The sequence below is a fragment of the Musca domestica genome, unplaced genomic scaffold, assembly GCF_030504385.1.
Source record: "Musca domestica strain aabys unplaced genomic scaffold, Musca_domestica.polishedcontigs.V.1.1 38, whole genome shotgun sequence".
Classification (NCBI taxonomy): domain Eukaryota; kingdom Metazoa; phylum Arthropoda; class Insecta; order Diptera; family Muscidae; genus Musca; species Musca domestica.
Genome location: NW_026712324.1, coordinates 754,301 through 774,561, shown reverse-complemented (window position 1 = coordinate 774,561; position 20,261 = coordinate 754,301). Strand labels below are relative to the sequence as shown.

The window sequence follows — 20,261 nt, the reverse complement described above, 5'->3', positions numbered from 1 at the left end:
TTGAAAAATATTTTAAAGAACCTCCACGTTGATCGGCCTGGAAAAATATTCATAAGAAATCCACTTTTTATCCCGAAAGATATTCTTTAAGACCACACGTGTGTAGCTCCCGATTGTTATGGAAAAAAGTTTCACGTTTGTATTTTTATAAAATCCATGATAGTAATTTCCGATTGTTGCTTTTTTCAAGGTTCTTGCTACCGATTGTTCTGGTAATTCTTTTTTAAAAATTCATATTTTATAGCTCCGGAAAGAAGATATACAAAAATACAGATTTCAATGACAAATACCCTAAGAATACCCATGTTTATAGTTCCTCATTATCTTTAGTTATAGCTCCCATATTTTGAGACGCTGAGGTCTTAAAAAAACATATATAATTTCTATAATTTTTATTTCTTTAATTTAAACAAAAAAATAAAGAAACAATCCTTTCCTGGTAAATTTTTTGCTACCATTGAAATGACAATGATTCATATATCCCAACCCTGCTCCTTACTCTCTGTTGAAAACAAAACAACAGGTGGGCTAAGAGAACGTGTGTTGTCACCATTTCAGTTATTCAAAGAGAGCCCAACAAAAAGAGTGCAAGAAGAGGCACAACAAAAAAGTATCTCAAATAGTATCTGAAGGTGTGTATCTGTGTGGTGTTGTTGTTAATCTTTTTTATTATTGTTGGCTTGCTGGCTATCATTGTATTATTCACGTCATTTATTGTCCAAAAGAGAGAGTGTGTGAAGTGAGAGAGAGACCTCATGGAGATACAACCACTTTTCCGTTGCGCTTCAAGATTTTGTTTAGTCTTTAATTTGGCTTTAACGCGATTGGCTTGCTGGATATGTTCGTGGCTAGCTAGTTGGCTGACTGTTTGGTTTGTACGCACGGTAATTTGTTTTAGTTTAGTGAATTGGTTAGTTAAGTTGCTAAATTAAACTGGCGTTGGGACGGTTTGTCGGTCTGACGATTTTCATTTTTTTTTGGAGAGTCTAAAGTGCCTTGGCAAAAAATAAATAAAAAAAAATCTGTCAGTTTGGTTTAGTGAATGGTCGATCGGTCGTTCCGTGGTCGCTGCTCATTGTATGCAAGCGGCATTAACGTAACCGAAAAAAAAAAAAACAAAAAATAAATAAAATATACAACACCAACAACAAATCGCTTGCTTGATCGGTCCGGTCCGTCGTCGGTCGTTTGTCTCTGCGGTTGGGTCGAGGAGCGACGTTAATGCTTCTTGTTTGACGGTTTTCGGTGATCGTGAATTTGAGATTGTGTGTGGAAGAATTGCTTGCTTGCGCTGGTGTTGTTGGTTCGATGGATGGTTGGAGTAGAGTGCTAAAAAAATTTTTAATATTAAAGAAAAATTGAAAAAAAAAATAAAAATCGAAAATCTGATATCACCTCTCTTCGGGCCACAAACCTTCAAAAAACAACCAAAAACAAACACCATAAAAGCTCTGTTTGTTCGAGAAGACCCCTCAAGCCATCAGCAATCCAGCCCTGGTTTCTTCATCAGCCATTTATCCAACTCCGTCCACAAAAAAAGACGACAACCCAAAATTCGCAACGTCAACGAAACGTTTTGAAAAACTCAAAATTTCGTAGACGTTGAGTAGTCAAAATACAAAAAATTAAAGTTATTTTCTTGTTGTTATTGTTGGCGTCGTCGTCGTCGTCGTGGCTCATGTATGTGTGTGCGTGAATATGTAAAGCGCGTTTGTGTGTAGGTGAATGTGCTGTGCAATTCTGCTTTGAAGGCAGAAGAAAAAAAAAGAGTTAATAACAATAGGCCATAACGTCATTGTACTAGAGTTTTCTTTTGCACAACAACAAAAAAAATTTTATGCCAGACAAAAACAACAACAACATCATCTGAAGTTAAAAAAAAAATTAACAAAACCCCACCTTTTTATGCCGCAAAAATAAAATTGGAGAAAAAAATCTGTCAGCAGATCTGTTAACCAGTTTCAGAATCCAAGCATAAACAAGTTTTCAGAGGGGACAAAGAGAGAACAGAGAGTGAGAGAGGAGACCCCCCTCCAGTTTCATCTTCCGCTTGACAAATAAAAAGAACTGATTTTCTGATCTAAAACTCTGGGCAGAGCCGGTCCGGTAAGCGGGCCTCGTGGTTTACCTTAGACAAACGTTTTTTATTGCCTCAATTTTTTCACTGAGAGGAGGGAAAGAGACGTAGCTCAAACCGGAGAGACGGCCAATAGAAGAAGAACAAAACACCAAGAACAACAACAACAAAACTACATTGGCATCTCATAAATACCTGGCTGGGGTCTGGTATCTCTACGTCTGTCCGTCTGGCTGTCTGGCAAGGTTCGTTGATGATGATCATCATCATGATCGACATGACGATGATGACTGTGTGATGTTGGAAACCAGTTGGAAGAGGAAACATGTTTGCCAACTCTTTCTTCAACTACCAGAAATGAAGTGAAAAACAAGCAGCAGGCAAGGCAAACAAACAGCAGCAGCAGCAACAACAACAATACCAATACCACTAACAACAACAACAAAAATGGTAAGTGAGTACCCGGAATCTAACGGTAGATGGGATGGATGGATGCATGTTCAATGCCTCATCGTCTTCTTCTTCTCCGTCTACTTCTCGTTGTTTAATTTTCACTTCATTTAAACGTGATCACTCACCACCACCACTGGCCGACAACCGGCCATCATAACGACGTCCAGTAACACTTGTTCTTCTCCCCCCCCCTCCCCTTTTTAACCGAGGGTTTTCCAAGAAATGCATTCTAGTTTGAAAACAAACAACAACTTTTGTTGTTAGCCGACTTGACTCTTAAGGTTAGAGGGAGAATAGGATTTAAAATTTTTCAAAAAAAAAAAAAACAAAAACAATTTTAAAATTATTTTCAATTTTTTTGTTTGTAATTTTTGTTTTTTGGGTTTTGTTAATGTAATTGTTTTTGTTGTTGTCGATTGGTTATGTTTTATGAAGTGTTAGGGCTATTTATGAGTGCAATACTTGCTCGCACACATTCGATCGAACCCAGCCGGTGCAATCAATGGTGGTTTGACATGACTCGTATGGAGAGTTGCCACATTAAACAATTTAAAATATGCATTTTTATATCCTCTATCATAGTATGGAGGGCATATTGAGTTTGTAATTCCGTTTGAAACACCACTTCGATCAGCATAAAATTCAAAGTCGATTTAACATCGACCGTCTGTCCGTCTGTGGAAATCACATTAGCTTCCGAACGAATTCAAGTAGGTTGATAAAATTTTACTCAAATGTATGTTATGTATGCAGGACTTTTAGTATTGAAAATGGGCCATGTAGGTCCACGTTTTGGTATAGCCCCCATATACGGTACCTCCCGATATTCGGTATTTTTATGATTTTAGCGACATTATTTACCGGAATTGTTTCAAATTTAGTATTTGAAGTTCGTAATGAATACTACAGCATAAGGCAGAAATTTGTCGGTGCAGGTCCACGTCTTCGTATAGCCCCCATATAACGGTACCTCCCTATTTTCGGTATTTTGAAGATTTTAGTGACATTATTCACCGGAATTGATTCAAATTTTCGTATTTGAAGTTCATACAGGGTACTACAGCCTGTGCCAAAAAGTTAAATATGCTGGACCACGTCTTCGTATAGCCCCCATATAAGTGTACCTCTCTATAGTCGGTATTTTGATGGTTTTTGCTACATTATTCACTGGAATTGTTTCATATTTCGTATTTGAAGTTGGTATAGGGTACTAAAACCTGTGACAGAAAATTCAATTTGCAGGTCCACGTCCTCGTATGGCCCCCATTTATCATTACCACCCTATATTCGTTAATTTAATGGTTTTTGCTGCATTATTAATCGGAATTGTTTCAAATTTCGTATTTGAAGTTCCTATAGGGTACTACAGCCTGTGACAGAAAATGCAATATGCAGGTACATGTTCTCGTATGGTCCCCATATAGTATTACCTCCCTATATTCAGTATTTGGATGGTTTTTGCGACATCATTTACCAGAGTTGTTTCAAATTTTCCATGGGATGTTCGTACTGGATACTACATCCAATGACAGAAAATTTTCTGTGCAGATCCAAGTCTTCGTATAGCCCCCATATAACGGTACCTCCCTATATTCGGTATTTTGGTTTAGGTACAATACCCACCGAAATTGTTTGAAATGAAGTTGAAGTTCGTAATGGATGCTACAGCCTATGACAGGAAATTGTCTATGCGGGTCCAGGTCTTCGCACAGCTCCGACATAACAGTACCTCCCTATATACAATATTTTGATGATTTTTAGCTACATTATTCACCGTTTATTTCAAGTTTCAAATTTGAATTTGGTAATGACTTATGACACACAATGCCTATGTAGGTCCACGTCGTATAGACATCAATATAATGGCTATATTCGGTATTTTTAAAATTTTAACAGATTTTTTTAAGGATTTTATTTCCAAATTCGTTCCAAATGATGGAGGGTATTCAAAGTTCGGCCCGGCCGAACTTACTGCTTTTTAACCTGTTCAATTTTAAATTATAAAAAAAAATATTAGTAAACGGCTAAAAGTGAAATGCTGAGATCTGGTCCAGTAAAGGAATTAAGCTGGATTTTTGGAAATTCGAACCGAAAATTGCTTGGCACGTAAGAACAGTTATTTGTGCCAATTCTCAGGATATTGAATTTCACTTATCTTTTCTTGGTATCGACATTCCAGTGTTATCAATTTCGTATCTACCCTATGTCTGATATAAATATTACAAAGTGTAAACTTTGGACTACAGAGTGACATAAAAAAACTGCAACAAAGTCAAACGCCATAATTTTTACATTTTTTTAATTTTATTGAATAAAAGCAAAAAATGTCGGAAATAGCATCAAATTTTAAAATAAGTTTAGATTTCTTCGAATTGGTCGCCTTTGGCACGAATTATGGCCTTCAAACGGCCAATGAAACCGTCACACGCTGCCCGAATGTTGCTCTGCGGTATTTTTCCTATTCCCGGCGAAGAGCTTGTTTGGGGTGATCGACACTTTGGTATTTATTAGTGCCAACCTTGCTTTCCAAAATACTTTAGACTCAATAGTCCAACGGATTGGTATCCGGAGATTTTGGTGGTAATTGTGCGCTGGGAATAAAGCGAGGAACATCATTTTGTAACCATTCTTAGGTGGCGTGTGCTGAATGCGATGGTGCGAAGTCCTTTTAGTCCGCGGCCAAAATGTTTGTGTGCCCAAGGCTTTAATACACCCTCCAGAATATTTTCGCGATAATATTCGGCAATTATTCTGATGCCACGATCGATGAATACGAGCGGAGAACGACCAACGTCTCTAATGGCGACCCACACCATTACCATGGCCGGCGCTTGAGTTATGGTGGCCAATCGATGGTGCACATTTTCATCTGACCTCTTTGGCAAGTAAACACGATCGTTTTGTTTGTTTACAAACTGCTGGACCACGAATGTTTTCTCATCGGAGAAAACCAAATTCGGCAGTTCACCACTTTCGGCCAAGCGAAGCAACTCTTTAGCTCTTTTGAGTCTATTTTCTTTCTGTTGCGGTGTAAGTTCTTGCACTTTTTGAAATATCAATGGCCTTACCCCGAACTCATTTTTCAATATTTGCCGAATGGAATATTGCGATATGTTCAGCCCACGAGCAATTTTTCGGACACTGCGACGCGGGTTTCGATCAAGTCGCTTTTTTATTTTTCGAACCATTTCTGCTGATGTTGCCGTTTTCTTCCATCCTTCCTTGACGTCTGGCTACGCTACCAGTAACACGGTAACGAGCGATAGTACGAGACACAAATAATTTATTCACATTTAAATGCTGGAGTGCTCTAAAGATAGCGACTTGTGGTTTTCCAGCCAAATATAGAGTAATCACACTACCACGCTTGAATTCCATCACGAAGAACTTATAATCGGGAAAATTCTCACCATAATCCTTGTGTACGCTTGTAAACAATATAATAAGCTGTCACTGGAATAATTTTAACAGCTGTCGGACGAGTGTCTTAGAAATGACAGCAGTCTGAAGTTGACTGCAGTTTTTTCATCTCACCCTGTACGAAGGCTATTAAGACTAACTTCATTACTTAAGGAATATTTTTAAATGCCCTTCTAGGCTATAAACCTGGATTTCAAAGAATGTTTTTGAAGACAATTTTTTTAATTTTATAAAGAATATTTTATTTCGAAAGGCTGCAAACGTATATTTTAAAGAACATTTTTAAGTTGCTAAAAACCACCTTTGATTTTTAAAAAATATTTTTGATGGCCCTTTCAGGTCACAAACTTTGTTTCATAAAGAATATTTTTTTTTAATATTTTTAGAAGGTACTTCAAAGCCTTAAATGCAGATTTTGAAGGCCCTTAAAGGCTATTAATGCATATTTCCAAAAGATATATATTTGAGGGTCCTTCAATGCTACAGAAGGAGATTTTTAAGGTCTTCAAATTAACATGAAGAAAAAAACGGTTCGGATATATAACAACTTTATTCGGAACAAAATATGTAATAAAGTTCAGAAATACCTATTTTAAATTTTATAAGAATCGGTTCAGATTTTGATATAGATCTCATATGTATTTCTATCCGATTTCACGTTCATTGTGCACTAAATGGTTAATATCAGCACAAATTGAATGGATTTTAACAAATACAGCCTAAAAGCAACTGTGTGAAATTTGGTGAGCATCGGTTCATATATTACTATAGATCTCTATATACCTCTCTATACCTATGTTTTATCCAATTTTGGTATTGAAGTCCCTCGGATAAAGCTTGGAAATACCACTGCCAAGTTTTGTCGAAATCGGTTCAGATTTGGATATAACTCCCATATATATCTTCATACGATCTTACAAATTTACCAAATGTGTAATATCAGCCCAAAAGGTAGTCTTATCATGCACCCCATACGAGCTGTAATTTTTGGTGCTAGAGGTCCAAATACTTTGGTCAAATTTTGTGTAAATCGATTCAAAGAACAAGTTAAAAAGCAGTAAATTTGGCCAGGCCGAACATTGAATACCCTCCACCATTTGGAACGAATTTGGAAATTTTCAATAAATAAAGTCCTTAAAAAAGTCCTTGTTTGTCATAAGCCATTACCATATTCAAATTCGAAACTTGAAATAAAAGGTGAATAATGTAGCTAAAATCATCAAATATCGTATATAGGGAGGAGGCTGTGAGAAGACCTGGACCTGCATACACAATTTCCGTCACAGGTTGTAGCATCCATTACGAACTTCAATTACAACATCTCAAACAATTTCGATGGGTATTGTACCTAAAATCGTCAAACTACCGAATTTTGGGAGGTATTGTTATATGGGGGCTATACGAAGACGTGGACCTGCACAGACAATTGTCGTAGGCTGTCGTATCCATTACGAATCTCAAATAGCAAATTTGAAACAATTCCGGTGAATAATGTCGCTAAAATCATCAAAATACCGAATATCGGGAGGTACCGTTATATGGGGGCTATATGAAAACGTGGACCTGCACAGACAGTTTTCTGTCTTAGGCTGTAGTATCCATTACGAACTTCAAATACCAAATTTGAAACAATCCGATGAATAATGTCATCAAAATACCGAATATTGGGAGGTACCGTTGTATGGGAGCTATACGAAGACGTGGACGTGCACAGATAATTTTCTGTCATAGGCTGTAGTAACCAATTCGAACTTCAAATACCAAATTTGAAATAATTCCGGTAAATAATGTCGCTAAAATCATCAAAATATCGAATATCGGGAGGTACTTATATATGGGGGCTATATGAAAACGTGGACCTACATGGCCCATTTACGAACTTAACCTGCTTACTAGAAAAATAAACACGTGTGCAAAATTTTAACCTTCTATCTCAATTCGTTTGAAAGATAGCGTGATTACAACAGACAGACGGACATGGCTAAATCGACTTAGAATTTTACGCTGATCAAGAATATATATATTTGTTGGGTCTGACATGAGTATTTCGAGGAGTTACAAACGGAATGACAAAGTTAATATACCCTCCATAGTATGGTGCAGGGTATAAAAACATACCTCCCATATATTAGTTTTATTCGTTTTCATATTATAACTGCTCTCAAGCCATAGTGCGTATTCTACTTCACATAAGTTCCCCATATAAACGATTATCTGTTACAGGTAGCTCTGCTAAATATGCTTTGTGCTGTAAGATATCAGCAGCAATCGGACCCGTCCGCTTTTTTACCTTTCGAAATGTCAAAAAATCCTATCCTACCTCTTCCTTGGCAATCCATATAGCCTCCAAATTTTATTGAATGAAATCTGGTAACCACCCTGTCAAGTGCCAGTTTATAGTGTTCTCTTTCTCACCTGTGTTTATCAACACACCAGTAAAACTAATAATAACAACAACAATAAAAATGAGCAATTTCCCAAAACGGAGGAAAACAATAAAACGTACAAAAACCTTAACTGTGTTTATCTAAACAGGTAAATTTATGTGGCTGCGACGACTGCTCTCACCTGCCGAGAGAATGAGAGAAGGTGAATGAAACGCACACCGCGAACACTGCGCTCGTTTATAAACAAATGGCAATTATGGGAGAAAAAATAACAAAACAAAAGATAATTGAGATCAACAAAATAGAGTAAATGAGGAGGTTCTCTTTTGGGCCTTGCTCTTTGTATCTTTGAGACAATTTTCCGAGTTGGAAGTCAAGAGAAAAGAGAGTGTGTTAAAGAGAAATTTCCTGATGCATGAAGTCTTCAGTGACTGGATTTCTGATTTGTTTTTTTGCTCATTTTGCAAAACCAAGTTTAACTTCCTGCTTCTGGCCAAGTTTGACGACTACTACTCCATGATATAATACTCGCATGAAGGCAGCGATCGGTTGAAGCTATACGCTTTCAATTCGATCTGACTGTTTTTCCACTTGGTGGTGCCTGCCAGCAAGAAAAAAATTGTTGTTTACAAAACACAACTTTGACAATTGACAGGAAATTATAATCCTACATTGATATGATATGACAATCGAGAGACAGAGAGGTGGCTGGACAGCAATGCAAAGTGTTTGTGAAAGGGTTCTGCCATTAGGAGGGGGTATTTTGGTATTTTAAGACACTGTGCTACACAATAAATGATTACAGGAAAAACTCGGTACATTATGAAAGGAGAGCTAAAAATAGAAGAGACGTGAATCGCGGTTTTAAAAGTTTTCAACGCAAAACTACCTGCAAAATTCTCCCCTCTTCTAAATTTTTTGAAAATGTGGGTTTGAGATTCCTTGAAATCCCTACGTTTTAGGTATACAGGGTGAGATGAAAAAACTGCAACCAACTTCAGACTGCTGTCATTTCTAAGCCATTCGTCCGACTGCAGTTAAAATTATTACAGTGACAGCTCATTATATTGTATACAAACGTACAAGTGCATATTAGTGAGAATTTTCCAGAGAAAAAGTTATTCGGGATGGAATTCAAGCGCGATAGTGTGATTTCGAAACTCGCGTCGCAGTGGCCGAAAAATGGATCGTGAACTGAACATATCGCAATATTCCATTCGGCGAATATTGAAAAATGAGCTCGGCATATTCCAAAAAATGCAGGAACTTAAACCGCCACGGAAGAAAATAGACTCAAACGAGCTAAGGAGTTGCTTCGCTTGACCGAAAGTCGTGAACTGCCGAATTTGGTTTTCTCCGATGAGAAAACATTCGTTGTCCAGCAGTTTGTAAACAAACAAAATGATCGTGTTTACTTGCTTAAGAGGTCAGCTGAAAATGTGCACGTTCGATTGGCCACCAGAACTCGAGCGTCGGCCATGGTGATGGTCTGGGCCGCCATAACAGCCGATATTCTTTAAAAAATCCACGTTTATTGGTCTTCTGGTCCTTAAAAAAATATTCTTTAAAAAATCCACGTTTATTGGTCTTCTGGTCCTTAAAAAAATATTCTTTAAAAAATCCACGTTTATTGGTCTTCTGGTCCTTAAAAAAATATTCTTTAAAAAATCCACGTTTATTGGTCTTCTGGTCCTTAAAAAAATATTCTTTAAAAAATCCACGTTTATTGGTCTTCTGGTCCTTAAAAAAATATTCTTTAAAAAATCCACGTTTATTGGTCTTCTGGTCCTTAAAAAAATATTCTTTAAAAAATCCACGTTTATTGGTCTTCTGGTCCTTGAAAAAATATTCTTCAAAAAATCCACGTTTATTGGTCTGAAGGTCCTTGAAAAAATATTCTTTAAAAAATCCACGTTTATTGGTCTTTGGGTCCTTGAAAAAATATTCTTTAAAACTCCGCGTTTATTGGTCTGAAGGTCCTTGGAAAAATATTCGTTAAAAAATCCACGTTTATTGGTCTGAAGGTCCTTGGAAAAATATTCGTTAAAAAATCCGCGTTTATTGGTCTGAAGCTCCTTGGAAAAATATTCGTTAAAAAATTCGCGTTTATTGGTCTGAAGGTCCTTGGAAAAATATTCGTTAAAAAATCCGCGTTTATTGGTCTGAAGGTCCTTGGAAAAATATTCTTTATAAAATCCACGTTTATTGGTCGTTGGGTCCTTGAAAAAATATTCTTTAAAAAATCCACGTTTATGGGTCTTTGGGTCCTTGAAAAAATATTCTTTAAAAAATCCACGTTTATTGGTCTTTGGGTCCTTGAAAAAATATTCTTTAAAAAAATCCACGTATATTGATCTGAAGGTCCTTGGAAGAATATTCTTTAAAAAATCCACGTTTATTGGTCCGAAGGTCCTTGAAAAATATTCTTTAAAAAATCCACGTTTATTGTTTTGAAGGTCCTTGAAAAAATATTCTTTAAAAAAATCCACGTATATTGATCTGAAGGTCCTTGGAAGAATATTCTTTAAAAAATCCACGTTTATTGGTCCGAAGGTCCTTGGAAGAATATTCTTTAAAAAATCCACGTTTATTGGTCTTTTGGTCCTTGAAAAAATATTCTTTAAAAAATCCACGTTTATTGGCCATTAGGTCCTTGAGGAAATTTTCTTTAAAAAATCCGTTTATTGGTCTTTGGGTCCTTAAAAAATATTCTTAAAAAAATCCACGTTTATTGTTTTGAAGGTCCTTGGAAAAATATTCTTTAAAAAATCCATGTTCCAATTTTTTTTTAATTTTCTCCCCAACCATGAGTCTCCCCAGAACTGAGGAAGTGTTGACACCAAAACTTTGAGTAGGTCATTCTTCTTTGACACGATGATCTCATTACCGATGAACTTTTGTGTATGAATATCATTCATCCACAATCAATACACATCATTTACATATTCACAATAGATTTTACAGCTAAGAACCATACAAAGCCCCCATCTCTATTTCATTCGAAATAAATCCACAAAATCCAACAATGTGGCACGTAGCTCTACCTCTCTTCGATGAAAAGTTTACATTTTGGTATCGAACCGAAACAAAAATAAAATTCAAATGTTGTGATTTAACTGGATTAGGTAAATGAAACCGTAGCTAACCCTAGCGTATTTTGTTTTCGGTTTCCAAATAACCAAGCCAAACCTTCATCCATTAATCAAATCTTGTTAGGTAAAAAAAGCAAACAAACAAAAAATAAATTAAATCAAATAATGGCAAATGTGAAACGTGGTTTTTGCAGCTTTGTTGGGCAAACAAAATTTTGTAAAAATTACGAAAAAAAATAAATAACTGTCAATGATGCCCCCCATAGAAGTATCATAAATTAGGGTACTAAACATTAAATTTGAAAATAAAATCAGTTTTGAGAAAATTATATTACACTGTGCAACACAAAGATAATTATGGAGAAAATCCAGCAGATTATGAAAGTAGAGCTAATAAAAGAAGACACGTGTATCGGCGATTTGACAATTACGCAAAGTAACCCGAAGAGAGGGGTCATGTTACCCCCTCTACCACACTTTAAGAAATTTTCGGATTAAGATTCCTCCAAATCCGTGCATTTTAGGTAAATAGTGTCTCAGGCAATATTGCTGATAAAAATACACGGAATATTTCATTGGGAAATTTTAACCCTCCACCGAGTCAAAAATTAGGTCTTTTTGGTCTGTCTTTTTAAATATGGTTAAAAACTCCCTTTATAAGGGACCATAGCAAGTCAAAATATTCTACAAAATTATTTGGCATAAAATTCTACTATAGGTCCTAGAAGACGTAAAGGGTCTAATTCTTATCTAAACGCCAGAAATTCATATCTTTCAAAAAAAAAAAAAAAAAAAAAAACGTTTTAGGGTTAAAATCGTACTTTGTGTGAGTTTGGGCAAAAATCTCTAACAAATCATCATTTTAGAAGGATGAGGTCAAAGACAAAATTGTTCTTCATCAAATTTTCATGGAAGTCTCCAAAGAAAGAAAATCTCTATTTCCATTGTAAGCCAAAATATTTTTGTTTCAAAGATCTGAAAAAAACCGAATATATTTTTTAATCTTTTTAATCAAATTTTGCCATGACTTTTTTCGAGTTGACTCCTGAAGGTAACATTAAAGGTCGCTTTAGACATAAAGTATCAAAACAAGAAATATTCTACACAAAATTTCACTACAAATCTCAGAATAAACCATGTATCTAGGTGCAACAGTTTTTCTGAAAATCATATTCAAAATTGATGAACTAAATTGATGAAAATGATGTGCTTGCTTTTTTCTACTGTTAATTTGACACCTTTCTAAACCATGTCAAAATCTCCCTTTATAAGTCATTTTTTGGGAGAAGTGTCAAAGGAAAAATTATTCTTGATCAAATTTTACTATAAGTCACCAAAGAAAAGAAATCTCTATTTTCATTGCATGCCAAATTATTTTCGCATCAATGTTGCGAAAAAAACGAAAATATTTCTTAACTGATCTTAACTTAACATGAAACTTATGTGTTTGCTTTTTTGTACTGTTAATTTAATACGAATCGATATCTCCCTTTATCCCTCATTTTTGGGAGGAAGTGTCAAAGGAAGAATTATTCTAGATCAAATTTCAATATAAGTCACCAAAGAAAATAAATCTCTATTTTCATTATAAGGCAAAATATTTTTGCTTCAAAGATCTGAAAAAAAAACCGAAAATATTTTTTTAATTTTTTGGTCAATTTTTTCCCGAACTTTTTTCAATTTAACGCCTGAAAGTAGCATTAAATTTCGTTTTAGGTGGATTATGTCAAAAGAAGAAATATTCGACACAAAATTTTACTATTAATCTCAGAATAAACCATATATCTAGGTGCAATAGTTTTTATGAAAAATATATTCAAAATGTATGTACAGGATGAGATGAATAAACTGCAACCCTCTTCAGACTGCTGTCATTTCTAAGCCACTCGTCCGACAGCTATTAAAATTATTCCAGTGACAGCTCATTATATTGTTTACAAGCGTACAAAAGCATTACGGTGGGAATTTTCCAGAAAAAAAGTTATTCGTGATGGAATTTAAGCGTGATAGTGTGATTTCCTTATATTTGGCTAGAAAATCGCAAATGGCTATCGTTAGACCACTCTAGCATTTAAATGTGAATAAATATTTTATGTCTCGTACCATCGCTCGTTACCGTGATACTGATAGTGTAGCCCGACGTCAAGGAAGTGGACGGAAGAAACAACAACATCAGCAGAAATGGTTCGAAAAGTAAAGAAGGGACTTGATCGAAACCCGCGTCGCAGTGGCCGAAAAATGGCTCGTGAGCTGAACATATCGCAATATTCTATTCGGCAAATATATAGAAAAATGAGCTCGGAGTAAAGCCAGTGAAATTCCAAAAAGTGCAGGAACTTACACAGCAACAGAAAGAAAATACACTCAAAAGAGCTAAAGAGTAGCTTAGCTTGGCCGAAAGTGGTGAACTGCCTAATTTGGTTTACTCCGATAAGAAAACATTTGCTGTCCAGCAATTTGTAAACAAACAAAATGATCGTGATTACTTGCCAAAGAGGTCAAGCGAAAATTGTGCAGCTTCGGTTGGCCACCAGAACTCAAGTGCCTGCCATGGTGATGGTGTGGGCGGCCATAACAGCCGGTGGTCGCTCTCCGGGTGTATTAAAGCTTTGGCCACGCAAACATTTTGGCCGCAGACCTTGGACATTCCAACAGGACTCAGCACCATCGCAAAATGTGGTTCCCTGCTTCATTTCCAGCTCACAATGGCCACCAAAATCTCCGGATACCAATCCGTTGGACTATTATGACTTTGGAAAACAAGGTTGACACTAAATAATACCAAAGTTTTTAATATTTTTTCAAGGAGCTTCAGACCAATAAACGTGGATTCTTTAAAGAATATTTTTTCATGGAACTTCGGACCAATAAATGTAGATTCTTTAAATAATATTTTTTGAAGCACCTTCGGACCAATAAAAGTGGATTTTTTAAAGAATATTTTTTCAAGGAACTTCGGACCAATAAACGTGGATTTTTTAAAGAATATTTTTTCAAGGACCTTTAGATAAATAAACGTGGTTTTTTTTAAGAATATTTTTTCAAGGACCTTTAGATCAATAAACTTGGTTTTTTTAAAGAATATTTTTTCAAGGACAAAAGACTAATAAACGTGGATTTTTTAAAGAATATTTTTTCAAGGACCCAAAAGACCAATAAACGTAGATTTTTTAAATAATTTTCTGAAGCACCTTCGGACCAATAAACGTGGATTTTTTAAAGAATATTTTTTGAAACACCTTCGGACCAATAAACGTGGATTTTTTAAAGAATATTTTTTCAAGGACCTTCAGATCAATAAACGTGGATTTTTTAAAGAATTTTTTTCAAGGACCTTCGGAACAATAAACGTGTGTTTTTTAAATAACATTTTTTCAAGGACCTTCAGACCAATAAACGTGGTTTTTTTAAAGAACATTTTTTCAAGGACCTTCAGACCAATAAACGTGGTTTTTTTAAAGAATATTTTTTCAAGGACTTTCAGGTCAATAAACGTGGGTTTTTTTAAAGAATATTTTTTCAAGGACTTTCAGATCAATAAACGTGGATTTTTTAAAGAATATTTTTTCAAGGACTTTCAGGTCAATAAACGTGGTTTTTTTAAAGAATATTTTTTCAAGGACTTTCAGGTCAATAAACGTGGGTTTTTTTAAAGAATATTTTTTCAAGGACCTTCAGACCAATAAACGTGCTATTTTTAAAGAATATTTTTTCAAGGACTTTCAGATCAATAAACGTGGATTTTTTTTAAAGAATATTTTTTCAAGGACTTTCAGATCAATAAACGTGGATTTTTTAAAGAATATTTTTTCAAGGACCTTCGGACCAATAAACGTGGTTTTTTTTAAAGAATATTTTTTCAAGGACTTTCAGGTCAATAAACGTGGATTTTTTTAAAGAATATTTTTTCAAGGACCTTCGGACCAATAAACGTGGTTTTTTTAAAGAATATTTTTTCAAGGACTTTCAGGTCAATAAACGTGGGTTTTTTTAAAGAATATTTTTTCAAGGACCTTCAGACCAATAAACGTGCTATTTTTAAAGAATATTTTTTCAAGGACTTTCAGATCAATAAACGTGGATTTTTTTAAAGAATATTTTTTCAAGGACTTTCAGATCAATAAACGTGGATTTTTTAAAGAATATTTTTTCAAGGACCTTCGGACCAATAAACGTGGTTTTTTTTAAAGAATATTTTTTCAAGGACTTTCAGGTCAATAAACGTGGATTTTTTTAAAGAATATTTTTTCAAGGACTTTCAGGTCAATAAACGTGGTTTTTTTAAGAATATTTTTCCAAGGACCAAAAGACCAATAAACGTGGTTTTTTTAAAGAATATTTTTTCAAGGACTTTCAGGTCAATAAACGTGGGTTTTTTTAAAGAATATTTTTTCAAGGACCTTCAGACCAATAAACGTGCTATTTTTAAAGAATATTTTTTCAAGGACTTTCAGATCAATAAACGTGGATTTTTTTTAAAGAATATTTTTTCAAGGACTTTCAGATCAATAAACGTGGATTTTTTAAAGAATATTTTTTCAAGGACCTTCGGACCAATAAACGTGGTTTTTTTTAAAGAATATTTTTTCAAGGACTTTCGGTCAATAAACGTGGATTTTTTTAAAGAATATTTTTTCAAGGACCTTCGGACCAATAAACGTGGTTTTTTTTAAAGAATATTTTTTCAAGGACTTTCAGGTCAATAAACGTGGATTTTTTTAAAGAATATTTTTTCAAGGACTTTCAGGTCAATAAACGTGGATTTTTTTAAAGAATATTTTTTCAAGGACTTTCAGGTCAATAAACGTGGATTTTTTAAAGAATATTTTTTCAAGGACTTTCAGGTCAATAAACGTGGATTTTTTTAAAGAATATTTTTTCAAGGACTTTCAGGTCAATAAACGTGGATTTTTTTAAAGAATATTTTTTCAAGGACTTTCAGGTCAATAAACGTGGGTTTTTTTAAAGAATATTTTTTCAAGGACTTTCAGATCAATAAACGTGGATTTTTTAAAGAATATTTTTTCAAGGACTTTCAGGTCAATAAACGTGGATTTTTTTAAAGAATATTTTTTCAAGGACTTTCAGGTCAATAAACGTGGATTTTTTAAAGAATATTTTTTCAAGGACTTTCAGGTCAATAAACGTGGATTTTTTTAAAGAATATTTTTTCAAGGACTTTCAGGTCAATAAACGTGGATTTTTTTAAAGAATATTTTTTCAAGGACTTTCAGGTCAATAAACGTGGGTTTTTTTAAAGAATATTTTTTCAAGGACTTTCAGATCAATAAACGTGGATTTTTTAAAGAATATTTTTTCAAGGACTTTCAGATCAATAAACGTGGATTTTTTAAAGAATATTTTTTCAAGGACTTTCAGGTCAATAAACGTGGATTTTTTTAAAGAATATTTTTTCAAGGACCTTCGGACCAATAAACGTGGTTTTTTTTAAAGAATATTTTTTCAAGGACTTTCAGGTCAATAAACGTGGATTTTTTTAAAGAATATTTTTTCAAGGACTTTCAGGTCAATAAACGTGGATTTTTTTAAAGAATATTTTTTCAAGGACTTTCAGGTCAATAAACGTGGATTTTTTTAAAGAATATTTTTTCAAGGACTTTCAGGTCAATAAACGTGGATTTTTTAAAGAATATTTTTTCAAGGACTTTCAGGTCAATAAACGTGGATTTTTTTAAAGAATATTTTTTCAAGGACTTTCAGGTCAATAAACGTGGGTTTTTTTAAAGAATATTTTTTCAAGGACCTTCAGACCAATAAACGTGCTATTTTTAAAGAATATTTTTTCAAGGACTTTCAGATCAATAAACGTGGATTTTTTTAAAGAATATTTTTTCAAGGACTTTCAGATCAATAAACGTGGATTTTTTAAAGAATATTTTTTCAAGGACCTTCGGACCAATAAACGTGGTTTTTTTTAAAGAATATTTTTTCAAGGACTTTCAGGTCAATAAACGTGGATTTTTTTAAAGAATATTTTTTCAAGGACCTTCGGACCAATAAACGTGGTTTTTTTTAAAGAATATTTTTTCAAGGACTTTCATTTAATAACAATAAACGTGGGTTTTTTTAAAGAATATTTTTTCAAGGACCTTCAGACCAATAAACGTGCTATTTTTAAAGAATATTTTTTCAAGGACTTTCAGATCAATAAACGTGGATTTTTTTTAAAGAATATTTTTTCAAGGACTTTCAGATCAATAAACGTGGATTTTTTAAAGAATATTTTTTCAAGGACCTTCGGACCAATAAACGTGGTTTTTTTTAAAGAATATTTTTTCAAGGACTTTCAGGTCAATAAACGTGGATTTTTTTAAAGAATATTTTTTCAAGGACCTTCGGACCAATAAACGTGGTTTTTTTTAAAGAATATTTTTTCAAGGACTTTCAGGTCAATAAACGTGGATTTTTTTAAAGAATATTTTTTCAAGGACTTTCAGGTCAATAAACGTGGATTTTTTTAAAGAATATTTTTTCAAGGACTTTCAGGTCAATAAACGTGGATTTTTTAAAGAATATTTTTTCAAGGACTTTCAGGTCAATAAACGTGGATTTTTTAAAGAATATTTTTTCAAGGACTTTCAGGTCAATAAACGTGGATTTTTTTAAAGAATATTTTTTCAAGGACTTTCAGGTCAATAAACGTGGATTTTTTTAAAGAATATTTTTTCAAGGACTTTCAGGTCAATAAACGTGGATTTTTTAAAGAATATTTTTTCAAGGACTTTCAGGTCATAAACGTGGATTTTTTTAAAGAATATTTTTTCAAGGACTTTCAGGTCAATAAACGTGGATTTTTTTAAAGAATATTTTTTCAAGGACTTTCAGGTCAATAAACGTGGATTTTTTTAAAGAATATTTTTTCAAGGACTTTCAGGTCAATAAACGTGGATTTTTTTAAAGAATATTTTTTCAAGGACTTTCAGGTTAATAAACGTGGATTTTTTTAAAGAATATTTTTTCAAGGACTTTCAGGTCAATAAACGTGGATTTTTTTAAAGAATATTTTTTCAAGGACTTTCGCGATCGCTCTGAGATAGTACGAGACACAAAATATTTATTCACATTTAAATGGGGGAGTGCTCCAACGATAGCCACTTGAAGAAATATAAAGAAATCACACTATCACGCTTGAATTCCATCACAAATAACTTTTTTCTGGAAAATTCTCCGGACTTTTTTCGTTTTACGCCTGAAAGTAGCGGAAAATTTCGTTTTAGATGGAAGGTGTCCAAAGAAGAAATATTCTACACAAAATTTCACTATAAATCTTAAGTAAACCATTTATCTACGTACAATAGTCTTTAAGGAATTTCGAATGTAATCGAAATGTATGTGCAAAAAGTGAAAATTATGTGTTGGTTTTTTTTACTGTTAATTTAACACCTATCCAAGGCGAGTTAAAATCTCCCTTTATATTTCATTTTTTGGGAAAAGTGTCAATGGAAGAATTATTCCAAATCAAATTTCATTGCGAGTCTCTGAACAAAAGAAATTTGTATATTCAATATGTACCATGAAAAATGTCATCAAATTTGGACAATAAAAAAATCTTGTTTTTTGAAATACTTAGCACTTTTCTAAGCACTTTCTCTTTTTGGAAATGTTCTTATAATTTCACTGTCCAGTTTGAGTTATACGAAATTCCTAGTGGATTTGATTGTATTCGGATTAGAGGTCCAAACTTTTTAGAGCCTTCATATTTAATTATGATAAGTTAAAAATATTTCCCTTGGTTAAATAAAATTAAATTAAAAGCCTATGGACTCACCTTTTACACGAAATCTCTCTCCATGACCATCTGAAATTGATTAAAAACAAAAATAAAACAATAAATATAAATTCGCATTAATAAAAAAAAATAAAATTAAAGACATCAACAATAACAATAACATATATATAAATATATATGTATTATTACGTATTTGTGAAATTTAAGATGATAACTTGTATTTCCTTATTTCATATTTTTTTGTTGTCTGGTTTGAGGTTTCGTTTCGTTCATTTTTTTCTCTTTTTTTCAAATAACAGCCGCGCAAAACCACAAAACGCCAGTGAGGCAGACAGACAGGCAAGAAAAAAAAATAAAATAAACGAAAACCAAAAACAAGAAATGAATGGAAAACAAAAGTAGCAACAACAACAACAAGAGGGCGACTCATTTTACCGGAAGTTTATCACCATTTCTGGTGTTCACCAAGCGACAGCAGCCGTAACAACATCAGCGTTGGCTTCACACTTTCCCAAAAATGAATCGCGCCTTGGAGATTTAATAACAACACAAGGCAAGGTTCGGAGATATGACCTGGCTTGGGAGTTGTTTGGCAACACCTTGTGATCCGGAGGATGTTTGGGAGCTATTATCGTGATTATTGAATTTTTTATTTATTTTTATCGATTTCGGACACTCTTAAATATTCAATAATATTGTAATGTTTATTACACCACAGCTAAGAGTAGGAAATGCAAAACGAGTTCATGGCAGTTTTCCAAGGAAGTCTAGTGGCTATTAGGGAAGACAAGTTATATTTTCACGGAAATCCTATAATACCTTCCTGATTTGCAAGTTTTTTTTTTTTTTTTGGTGAGCAGATTTTCTCTTAGGATGCTGACGGGGGTCAGTGAAAACATTCGCATATTATAATGGAGAAATGTAGGTTCAACTGCATTGTTGCGCAAAAACTTTTAAATAATGCTGGTGTCATGGTCCAAGTTTTGGAAATTCCAAAATAAAGATACGAGTAACAACAAATCCCATTACAAAAAAATGAAGTACATTTTGACACCAGTAACTACTTCCAAGCACCCTAACCC

General features: G+C 33.9%; 1 protein-coding gene across 4 annotated transcripts in view; it reads left to right on the top strand.

The window, feature by feature from the left end:
• Window positions 1-743: 743 nt before the first annotated feature.
• Window positions 744-20,261, top strand: part of LOC101895874 (protein melted) — a 46,781-nt gene continuing 27,263 nt past the window's right edge. For 2 of the 4 annotated variants that reach the window (XM_059126366.1, XM_059126363.1), the window contains exon 1: window positions 797-2,527. The gene's annotated coding sequence lies outside the window, so the exon portion shown is untranslated. Of the gene's footprint in view, window positions 2,528-20,261 lie in introns of all 4 variants that reach the window. The other 2 variants (XM_059126364.1, XM_059126365.1) reach the window with 2 other exon arrangements.